At 34.3% G+C, this 12,819-nt stretch overlaps 1 protein-coding gene across 7 annotated transcripts in view; it reads right to left on the reverse strand.

Annotated features, from left to right (window-relative positions):
• The window catches only part of LOC126970504 (uncharacterized), a 116,957-nt gene that overhangs the window by 65,930 nt on the left and 38,208 nt on the right, over positions 1-12,819 (reverse strand). The window contains exons 1-2 of one of the 7 annotated variants that reach the window (XM_050816445.1): positions 5,709-5,855; positions 5,535-5,626 (exon numbers count right to left, since the gene is read on the reverse strand). The exons of 5 other annotated variants lie outside the window; for them this stretch is intronic. The gene's annotated coding sequence lies outside the window, so the exon portion shown is untranslated. Of the gene's footprint in view, positions 1-5,534; positions 5,856-12,819 lie in introns of those variants that run through there. One more of the 7 variants, XM_050816444.1, reaches the window with a different exon arrangement.

The raw sequence follows: 12,819 nt of genomic DNA on the forward strand, positions 1-12,819 counted from the left end.
AAAAAAAAGCTTTTAACCGCTTCTTCGTCCGCGTTGAAACTTACTTTGGGCAGCATTTTTTTTTACTTTTCAAATAATACAGAATATACACACAGCTCTCTCTCCGCTCTTCAATGACACAGCGCATATCCCTTGTCATTGTGGAAAGTATCGGTCAATATATGTATTATATATATATTATATAATTTATTATATAATGATCGGACAGCCTGGGACTAGATTGTGATTATTTTATAGCGACTGTACAATATTGTATATTTTTATTGAAAAGAGCGCAAAAAAAGAATGCTGGGAGAGTTTCTTGCGCCGCTTCTTCTCTCTCAGAGCGCCATTTGTTTCCGAAGCGGTAGTAGTATCTAGTAGTATAAGAAATGACATCAAAAAGAATTCTAAAGGAATCAATTTTGAGAAAATAAATGCCTTTTATGCCTTTATGCCTTTATCTGTAATAGTATTTCCCTGTGAACTTTAATCTCCTATTTCATCCCCATGCAGGTCGAATTTTCAAAAATGCTCGAACAAATGTTCATAAATTATTCCTTATCAAGTGCCTAAAAACAAAGTTTCATGGTTTTATCTTTGATAATGACGAATTTCCATACAAACTGCCATCCCCTATTTCAACCCCTCCATTTAATTTTCTCTCTCAAGCTCTAGTCTATCTCTGTACCAAATATCATCAAAATCAGTTCAGTAGTCCGATGTTAAATCGAGATGAGTATCCATTCAGTTGTTTCGACACAGATCTGCCGTCACTCGAGTTATCTTCACACCTGCGACCACAGACCTAGTTAAATATTTGTGTGTAAACAAACGCATTAGAGCTTAACTGTAGTTCTGAGATAAAGAGGCCCTTAGCGACACGTATTACGAAAGTGTTGGTTAGTTTGGTGTATCTTTCGAATATGTGTAAACACACACACACACATAACACTGTTCTTTTTTTTTTCTATGAACATACGGGACGAGACAAGCAGGACGTTCAGATGATGGTAATTTATACGCCCTGTCCATTACAATGCAGTGCCGCTCAGGATTCTTAAAAAGCCCTAAAATTCTGAGAGGCACTACAATTGCGCTCGTCACCTTGTGACAAGTTACAATAAGATGTAAAGTCTCATTTGCCGAGTAATTTCACTAGCTACGGCGCCCTTCAGACCGGAAAACAGTAATGTTTACACATTACTGCTTCACGACAGAAATAGGCGCCGTTGTGGTACCCATAATCTAGCCGGCATCCTGTGCAAAGGAGCCTCCCACTGGTAACTTTTCACTTTACACATTATACGTGAATAAACGTTAGTCTTAGATACTTTATTCGTCTAGATTCTAGAATCTAAGACTCTAGAATCTCAAAAATACGCCTGCGGTATCTGGTTGAAGCGCAGTGGAGATCAATCCTTAATCTAGGCACGCAGCATTTCTCAAAATAGAGGCTAGTTCTAAACTCAATTATTTTCGACTTTTTCACAGCTGTCATAGTCTATCTATCTCTAAATTGAGATAAAAATCGTAACTTTCGTTGACTTTTCTGTCCCAATGAACTTATCGACGGTAACACACCGTATCCGTACACGCTGTCTGTCAATAGGACGACATATAGCTTACCAGCGATAGAAGTTTGTATGGAAATTTCAATTCACGCGTCCCAATATAAGGCGATAAGAATAACTTATCGAGTATATTGGGACAGCTTCAGGTTATTGACAGCTAATTACTGACAGTAGAAGTTAGTAATTTATCTCTATCTGTAGATAGTATATTGGGAACGGCCGTAGATGATCTAAGAAAAAAAAATATATGCATATTATATTACATTTTACTATTAGATATGAAAGTGAATGGAGTTAAACATCTGCGGTGTTAGTATTTTCAATGGAAGCGATAAAAGGCTTCGTGGGATTAAGTGGGATCTGTTTCATTATTACGAAGAAATTGCAATATAATTTTCGTTATAGCAATCGTAATTTTCAATCTACAGTAAATTTTTTACGTACTATTTACTGTAGAGTCAAAGCTCCTTTATTCACGTTATCACTATTCGCGGATTAAAAAACTTTCCTTTTCTAAAATGCTTAAATTCCCGGCTACGGCGGGGTTCTTATTCAAAATAACCTCTTCAGAGCGTCTGTAGATGATAAGCATTCGAAGTTCGCCCGAAACTTTGACGTAAGTATTTTGTTTGAACACCAGAAGTTACAACGCTGTATTTCTCGCTACAACTGTAATAATTTCCCAAATGTTCTAACAGTGAAATTAGAGGTACCTACGCACGAGTTTAGCTCAGTCATCAAAAATTCCAATAAAATTCATGAAAACATTTGGTTACAAGACATGATGTAAATATAAATTTTTAATAAGTAAGTGAATAAATCCTAAGTAATAAATAAACTTGGTTTAAAGTTACACCTGAGAATAAACCAAGAATATGCAAAATGTTTACAAATAGACAGTTTGCTTATGATTGGTTTATTCGGACGTATTACTTTTCCTGCCTTTATTTGCAAGGCTGACTGACATTCGGAAAATTTCAGAATTAGGTATATTTATCTTGACTACATTATATCAACAACATTTGTAAGGCTGTAAATGTATAAGTAGGTACATTGTGAATATTGGCACTATTAACGATACCAACTGCTGTCAAACAGCAAACGCACCTAGCTGGATGAAATCCTAAAAGTATTAGGTACAAAAGAAGTCTAAAATACATTTCGTCCAAACGCCAATGGAAAAATGTTCTGAAGTACCTACTGTCACATTCCTAAAATCCTTTCGCATAACGTTCCGACATCAAACTCAAATGTCAAATAGCGGATTGCCTTTGCATCACAACATAGAATACCTACTACAAGTATTTCGTACTACAGAACCGGTTTTCTTACATTGATATTCAAGTACCAACGTGTAAATGTAGTGTGCCACATAAAACCAGCTGCCAGTAACCTACGAAGTGCGTAATGTACCTACTCAATGTTCTCAAAAGAGATCAGACAACTATTTGAATAAATCTTCACGCAGGAATATTTCAAATTTCGAATAGTTTGATGAACTCGCAAATGACTCATTTAAATTCAACCGAATTGTCAATGACATTACAATAATTTATAACTATAGAAACAATCAGGTTTTCCAAATTTAAAATGCATTAGTGTATCAAATGCCTATCTATAATCTACATAAAATTATTAAAGTATCTATTTGTAATATCAAAATAACACAATTACTAAATATCTAACTAAGAATTACACGGTGATTATAGCAGAAAACCAATTAGACAGCTCATGATGTCATTAGTAACTACTTAAGGTTTCTTTTTCTTTACAAAATGGTTTAGATTGTAGAGCTCGGCGCAAAAAATTAAAACCGTTGCGAACAAAAATCTGATTTAATAGTCTGACAGGTTAGTTTGATAAACGCTCACGCAGGCGAAGTCGAGGGTCTACACACACACATATATATATTAAACAGGCTGTTTCCCGCAACTCGACGTATACTGCGCGCTTATTTAACTTGAAGACGGCCCTGACTACGATATTTCAATTCAAGCCCTTTTCGGCATGTAGTTTAACGGCCGTTCCCAATATTCACTCTCTTACTTGAGATAAAAATCGTAACTATCGTTGACTTTTCTGTCCCAATAAACTTATCGACGTAACTCACCTTATCCGTACACGCTGTCTGTTAATGGGACGACGTATAGCTTACCAGCTATAGAAGTTTGTATGGAAATTGCAATTCACGCGTCCCAATATAAGGTGATAAGAATGACTTATCGGGTATATTGGGACAGCATCCGATTATTGACATCTAATTACTGACAGTAGAAGGTAGTAATTACTCTTTTGAGATTTTTTATGATCACTTATTTTTCTTTTTGTTAACGAAGGCACACAATACGTTGAGTAATTTTCGTGCATCACTAATTGTAAATACATTGTACATAAAATATAATGTATTTAAATATAGATTTAAAATTTAAAAGAGTGCCAATGAGATTGCTTCTCATTAATTCTTAACTTTTCCCGAAGTGGTGGTAAAACCTTGGACACTCAAACTTCAGGTAATTTAAAGAATAAAAGGAACTAATGCCTAAACTAGACATTTCTATCTTCAGAGCAACTATTTATGCTTGTGAATAGAAAAAAACAAAAGCCATTCGGCACAATGCGGGACGCTCAAAGAAATACTTAGTAGTCTTACGGTGGCGTGTCATTCAACAGGCACAAAGCACAGATAAAAAAATTCTAACAAAAAGGTTCGAAGTTCGACTACCTGCTTGAAACACTCCGAGTCCGGGAGAGCCAGTTTTAATATCCGAATTCCGCCATGTCGATGACACATCGCTGCTTAGACTTTTAAATAACTAAAACTGCATATTACTCGATTCATCGAAAAAACTGAGTCACAATAAATATTGAATAATAACGAAAATTCTGACGATCGTTAATTTATCATTTCAATTCGATTATTCTATTAATTGAATCGATACGTTCAGTCATAAAACCCTGGTAATCTTGGTGATATTGTTATTAATAACTTTAAATATAAAGAGTTATATTTATGAAATTACGTCATCTAAGCTATAAAAACGTTAGTAACGATAGATATTGTCACACTAGTAATTAGTTTTTAATCGATATTTCCATTACGTTTCTATTGTACGTACTTGTTAAGTATTACTTATTATGGGTAATTTGTTTCTTTTGTGTTCAACGAAAAATATGAGATAGACAACTCGTTCTAACTTATTACGGTTACTATCCGTCCGGTTTAGTCCGGACATGTCCGGACTTTTAGACTCTAGTCCGGATTTGGTCCGGATTTTATTTTTAATTAAATGGAATATAGTAATAAAAATACATCTTAACTTTTATCAAATAAATCTTTAAGATACGAGATCAACTTAAAAGAGATCCTTCCGGAGATTTATCGAAAAATAAGGCTTTTTATGTCAGGACTTGCAAATTACTAAATGGTAACACTGTACCTAAGAAGGTACCTATTGGCCTACGGACTTACATCCCGTGCCAATAAATAAATAAAAAAAAGGAAGTTATCTATTTGGAATTATTACAATAAATATTATAGGATTTTTAAGGTAGTGATAGACTATTGTAACTAACAATTATTTCTACGAATTTTATTCAGAATGTTTGCTTTTTATATTTACAAAAAGAGGCGAAAATAATTGGAAGAGTAAAAACTAAAAAGTCCGTCCGTTACACTTGTTTGTTCCCCTCGCACCCATCTCTCAAGTCTCACCTGTCTACAAAATTTACTTTAGGTTTGGGGTGGCCGAACCTTTTGTTTGACTTTAGAATTATTGCTATTAACATTATGAAGTCAGTTTGAGTAAAGAAATTTATCCACAACTTGTTTTGCTATCTAATAAAACTGTTATGACTTTACTATTTATACTTATAACAATATAGTCTAATATATGCATAGGTACCAGTTAAAGCTCATAGCTAGTCAAACAACTTACAATATTAAACAAATAAATCCGGTTTCAAGAAAGTCTTAATTCTTACCTTCAACAGTGGAGTCAGCACTATGCAATCAGTTTTTCTCTTGTGATGTAGATTTTAGCATTATCCATATCCATCCACCCTAATTCACGACACTACACAAAACAAAACACCAAACTTTTCAGACTTAATTAAATTAATAGAATATTATTATTGCGTTAAATTCCAACTATATACCTATATTTGATTTGATTTGACTGAGCATTTATTTAACTAACGATGTCATTAAAATTACCGTCTATGTCTAATTTATTTATATTTAATATCACATCGTTTTTAATTATCTATGAACATATACGATGATACGACTGTACAGTGTACATAATATCGCAACTACTATAATACTGGCAGTAACATACCAACAGCATTGCGTTGCCAACAGCAGCGTGGGAGGAGTAAAAGAGATAGCCTTATGCTATATATGTACAACTGAGCAAGATAGAGATATATACGTCAGTGATGCACGAGTTGGGTCTATAATGCAGCCAATAAAAAACAGTCGCTTTGACTGTGCGTTCTACTATCATGTAACTGGATATCCGCTATATCATCATAATACTGGTTTTACCTGTCCACAACAGTTCGCTAAAGGTAATTTAAATTCTTCCGGAGTGTAAAATACAGCCTGCATCAAAAACCTTCGTCGTGTAGCCGTTGAGACTGCGTTGTAATTATCATAACTTAGGGCTTACACCTACTTACATATTACTTTTAGTGTGAAATCTAAACGATTTAAATTTAATCTAAAGGTACCAAGTCGGTACGTAAAAGTACGATATTCGAAATGCATTTGTAACTGGACATAAATTCTTACGTTTTTATAGTTATTACTTATAAGTATATTCAATAATTACCAAAAATAATCCTAAAACCATTTTTAACATAAGTACATATTATTAGAATATTACAAGAACTGAAAAAACGATTTAAATAACTTTTCTCAATTGAAAAATTACACTTAAAGAGAAAATAATATACCACCTTAGATTTTTACTTATAATTTACCATTAAAAAATCTATTTATTTTTTTACATATTTTATTCATACGTATATTACTTGTTGACGCTCTTCTTCTCCCTTTTACCTGCTATAGGTGTCTCACTCTATTTAAAATACTTAAATGCCTATAGATTAAATCACCGACGACAACTCCGTTCGCACAATAATAAAATTCCTATGTCATATATATATAATTCTTGCGTGCGTGTGTATGTCACTGAACTCCTCCTAGACGGCTGGACCGATTTTGATGAAATTTTTTATGTGAGTTCAAGGGGAATCGAGGATGGTTTAGATTCTCAATTCCGTCCATATAATATAATTCTCCTGCTCATGTGTATGTTAGTGAACTCCTCCTAACGGCTGGACCGATTTTTCAAATTTAAGACGTGTGTACAGGACAACGTCTGTTGGGTCCACTAGTAGATATCTATAACAGTTTTAAGGTCTGCATATTTTTAATTATAAGCAATGTGTATTATTCTATTATTATATGTATATTTTCTTGTGACTTCAAAAAGAGATCCAGTTAACCTATTTTAAGAAATAAACTATTTAAATTTGAGTAGGTATGTTTTGACCCCGTAACCATATAATATATAAAAAAAATATCTTGCAGGTTATCATTCTGTTGAATAACTACAAACAATCTGCGAAAACCCCTTTTATCTGCGCTTTTCTCAATGTTTGAGTGAAGGTATCCAGATGATATTAATAAAAACATAATATATGAAAACCTTCTAATGAAAACTCGCTCTAAGTCGATAAACAAAACAGGCGGTCATTGGGACTGCTGATAGAAGAAAAAACTTAAAGTTTTATACTTAAATGAGAATAGAAATTTATTGAATTGATAATACTGACACACTCGGATACAAATTATATTGCCCCAAACTAGGCATAGCCTGCACTATGGGTACAAGAAAACGATATATTTAATACAATATACTTACTTAAACATACATAAATACAAATAAACATCCATTACTCGGAAACAAACATTCATACTCATCGTATAAATTGATTGCACCTACCGAGATTCGAACTCTGGACCTCTACACCTCAGTAGGCAGGGTCACTAACCACTGGGCTATAGGTGGTCGTCGAATTAAGCGTTACTTTGCAGGAACATAATAATTCAAATGTTATGCGTTTTCTTGACGTTAAGATTTGTCTTAAACTAATTCCGCATTCTGGCGCAAGACTCTCTTTGAGTCTCGTTCCAGAATTAGGCGAGTCAACATCTCCTAGGGATGCCTCGAGTAGAGGAAAGACACGTATCTAATTGGTTAAAGATAAATATTAGCGAAAACTCATATTCTTTGTAAATTGAACCTTGTCCAATTTAACCCCCAGAAGACTCAAGTTTGCGCGTTTACCACTTATAAAAACCCCATTTGTCGTACCACCGCTCTTCGACAATACTTCCCTTATAGCCTCGCCTAGTATCGGAATACTGGGTCTCGAAATCTCGAGCGATTGCCAATTCCGTCACCATCTGGAGGGCAAAGCCAAATTGGCTTCGAAGAAGCTGGCGGTCATTAATAGAGCACGGCAATACTTCAAGCCGGCGCATATTGTAGCGCTCTACAAAGCGCAGGTCCGGACACACATGGAGTATTGCTGTCATCTCTGGTCTGGCGCACCTCAGTATCAGCTCGATCCATTTCACAGTGTGCAACGCAGAGCAGCTGGATCACTTGGCGTTGCGTAGAGACGTCGCTTCATTGTGTGTCTTCTACCGCATTTATCACGGGGAGTGTTCCGAAGAGCTGTTTAACCTGATTCCTGCCACCTTCGCACGAGACGCCACAAGTTAGGATATCATCCCCACCATCTCGATGTGTGGCGGTCCTCCACAGTGCGGTATTCAAGGAACTTTCTTCCTCGTACTACAAAGCAGTGGGATGAGCTTCCTAGTGCGGTGTTTCCGGGACGATACGACATGGGTATCTTCAAAAAAAGCGCGTGCAGCTTCCTTAAAGGCCGGCAACGCTCTTGTGATTCCTCTGGTGTTGCAAGAAAATGTGGGCGGCGGTGATCACTTAACACCAGGTGACCCGTACGCTCGTTTGTCCTCCTATTCAATAAAAGAAAAAAATTGGATAAATGAGAATACTAAGGTATTGTTTTATGGGTACTCAGGGCTATTAAAAGCAAAGGTAACGACGTAATAAAAAAATAGAAAACATTCAGTAGAGAGTATACAAAAATTGAAATAGTTATTCATTTGATTGAGCAAGGTTTAGTGGATATAAGCCTTAGTCGCAGCATTACATTAATATCATTGCCAATTTTTTATTATTTAAGTGAACAGGTCCTTTCAATTTGGTCTAATATACCTAATTCTGATAATGTAATCCGCCAGAAACTGATGGAACTCCTCAATTTCAATATTTTAGTATTTTCAAGAGTAAATTTATATTTTTCATTCAAGAAGCATCATTTGGTAAGCTAATGTTTGAAGTGATTTTACAAGGCAGCTATAAAAAACAAAACCTTTTTGTAATCGAGTTGATTATCTATCAACGTTTAAAACGTAAGTATTTTTATTGCTATCCAAAAAAATCCAATTTCAGTGTTTTATTTAAGTTCGTTCAACATTAATTTTATCCGGCTTAAGGTGCGGACTAACTATGATTGTCGACGCTACAACCAGCCCTGCAGTATTTGTGCTGGTCATGTGGCTAAGCTGCAAATGGGTATTTATTTAATTGATTTTTTCTTTTGTTTTTTCAAAATTTACATTTTCAATTGAAAAATTGTTCGGTTTAAGTTTTAGAAAAGTTCTAATTCTATTAAATTCTTATACAAAAAGAATATTGTTATGACTGAAAATTCGGAGATTTTTGACTCCAAAGTTTATTTTAAGGAAGCAACTTCCAAATTTTTTATTGGATATATCAAATTATATATAAATATTCTATTTGGTTCAATTTTTTTTAAGTCCTTCTTTGTGCACTTTATTTTTTTGCGTCGGAACATTTTCATTGCGATATGTTGTAATCGACTCTCTAAGAAACCAATTTTTGTGCATATTGAGGTATGACCGCGCCTTAACAATAAAACCACAGAAAGAGATAGATACTTACGTATAAAATAAGATCAACACAAATATCAAACATGAAAATTAAATATTATAAATAATTATACTACCACAGCAGGGAAAATCACTAGGCGCAACAATTGTTATAACAAATTTTCACAATTTGAAAACGCAGGAAAATAATACAAGATAGGTAATAAAGCTTCATGAATAAGGAAATATAATTTTGTTCAAACAATATGAAAACTTTCTAGTTACGTAGAATACGCAACCAATACAAATTGGAGAACTTGTTAATTTAGAACGGTTACCAAATAACACGGTTCTTTGTTTTTATTCACTAGAATTGATTCACTATTGATGAATGCGGTTAGTTTTTGTTAAATTTTCACTACCGGACAAAGACGCTTCACTTTTACCAATTAGCCAGGCGGCGCACGATCGTTGACAAAGCGATGCTTTGTTTCCAAAAACAAGTGAAACTCCACAATCTTTGTTATCGGCACACTTTTCCGGTACGCAGTCAATTACATCAAAGATTTCGTCTTCTATACATACTGTCTTTAGTGTGCATAAGATTTTATTGTAGTCTTAACCCTTATAATGTATTTTTATGTATTTTATCATACAAATAGATGTGGGTATATATCTATGGAACCAAAACTATTGCACCGATTTGATGAAATTTTCAGGCAATTCAGATTCATATATTTTTATTGAAAATAGGATTTAAAGTCACCACTACCACCTATTCGAAACTATAGCTATGCCCCAGACTTGAGAAGAACATAATATTGACAGAAGAACAATTTGTTTTATACATTTTCAGGGTTCATGTTGTAAAAGCAAGTGTTGTTGCTTAACAAAGTATGGTATTAACATTACCATCATTACAGATTCTAGAAAGTTTGCTTATGTGCCGATGTACTTATACATTTCATTATCATTAAAAATAAAATGATAGAGGTTATCAATTGTGTGCGCATCACAGTAAAACTACTGGGTAGAGTTCAATTAAGTCTTGTGTGTGCGTGTACGCGAACGAAAACGCGAGTAGTACTAGTCAAGAATATGATTAAGAGGCAACAGTAGGTAAATGTGTCGATTTTTTAAAACTATTTTTGATGATTCTTTGGCCTTTTTTTGCCCTCCTCTTCAGCAAAACGATGGTATTTATATCGGCTGCATTAACGCCGAATAATGTATGTCTTAAGACATAATACTATGACAATAACTAAATATATTAATAGGAAGGCTTGCCTGCGTCAGATAATTGTCTAATCTTGTAAACTGCTACTGATGTTTTCTGTAAGGCCGATTTAAGATATTTAAATTTTGGGAAGAAAACCACCCGTCCCGCGACACGTTACAAGCAATGTCGTAGAAGTCGACAATATTTTGTTAAATATTTGGTTATTCCAAACAAATGAAGTTGCAAAACTGTCGTTATATTATAAAAAAAATCTGCTGCCTTAAACAAAATTTATGGACTTGCAGACGAAGGGTTGAATAATTATAGTACAACATATCTTATAGTTAAATAAACTTTCTATTGCATGGGGCCAGTTTGGAATTTAAACTTGGTTTCTCTCATACTTTTATCTTTCTTTATCATATTGTTTGTTGCTGTTTCACGCATACATTTCATTTTTACTATTCATTGTTCCACTTTTAAAGTAAAGTTGTACTCCACAACTAATCGGACTTTATATTGAAATGTCATTAAAAGATAATGAAGGAACGCTGACATTAAAGTGCTCTTAACGTAAGATACACAATTAAATAGTATAATTATTATAGTCCATTTCCTTTGCTTTACAGATATTATAATCGAAGTCTATTTTAAAAGAATGCTTTATGAAATGTGGAATTAGTTAGTGAGATTTTTAAATGCTCGTATTCGGACTTGTCAAATTAATTGTCTCACCGCTAGCGACGAACGAAAAGCGAATAGGGCTAGAAACTGGAAACGAGTCAGCGAGAAGTCCGAAGCGTGTATAGTTCCGATAGTTTTGTTCCTCGGCTGTATATTGAGTGTAGCTACTGTTCAGAGTTGTAATCTAGCGCAATGGTCGATTACTGTAGCAGAGAATTATCGGTGGAAGTCATTCGGCGAGTTTTTTTAAACTACCAAGCAATAATTGTTTAGAGACTAAGAAGAATAATACGTATTAGTAGGTATCTTTGATAGCTCACTCAGAGCTCGTGTGCGTACGTCGCTGCCACTGTTGTACACACTAATACATACACTTACATAAACAGTTGCACACATACATACACACGCACGTAGGCGCACACATATCTTTTCGGTTTTTGAGTTAACTAATCGCTCCAGGGCACAGCCGGTCCAAGATTTGAGTCCTGCGGACGGATGACTCTTTGCGGCTGTTAAAAGAGTTTGTAAGTGTTGAAAAAGTACATATCATGTTATTTCTTGCAAGATGGGATGGAACACTTCATATGCGATTTCAAACTCGCAACTGGTTTTCCATATCACTCGAATATGTTTATATCTTTGTCAAGTCTTTTATTCAGCTTAAGATGATTATTTGTTTATTTTAGTGAAAGCTTCATAGTAAGTGCGACGGCCTATTTATAACAATGTAGTGCCGCTCAGAATTCTTGATTGAACCAATATTCTGAACGTCACTATCTATGTATCACTTTGAGACATAAGATGTTAAGTCTCATTAGCCCAGTAATTTGACTAGCTTGTAAGCTCCAGCTTATACTACATATATCTACCCTGCAGTTTTATTGTTAAATGATGGTTTTTATGACAGTGCAATATATGATAAGCCTGACCTGGATCGATATCTAGGATTATATCCAGATAAAGGAACTCGTAAACGATATTTTGTTTCTTCATTTTATTAAATATGATAGCCAATTTAAGAGTCTACAACACTAGCTCATGCACTCAACGTTTAAATAAACTTTTAATATGAAAATATAATTTAATACTTTATTTATATTTACTTTATTTAAGAAAAATAGCGTTATTTAATTTTACATGTACTTACAATTAATGAAGTACATACCAAAGAGGGAATATTCGTATATTTTTCTTCCATCTATATCTACTTTTTAATAATATATATTGAAAGCAAAAACTATCACAAAAAGTACTATATAAAAGTATGGAAAATTATAACGAGTCGACGTGCACAAATTAATTGAATGATTTGAAGCCTGGGAAGAGTCTCGAGATGCGCTTGCCGTCTTTTGTGATTTAACCAAGGC

Source organism: Leptidea sinapis, chromosome 21, assembly GCF_905404315.1.
Source record: "Leptidea sinapis chromosome 21, ilLepSina1.1, whole genome shotgun sequence".
NCBI lineage: Eukaryota > Metazoa > Arthropoda > Insecta > Lepidoptera > Pieridae > Leptidea > Leptidea sinapis.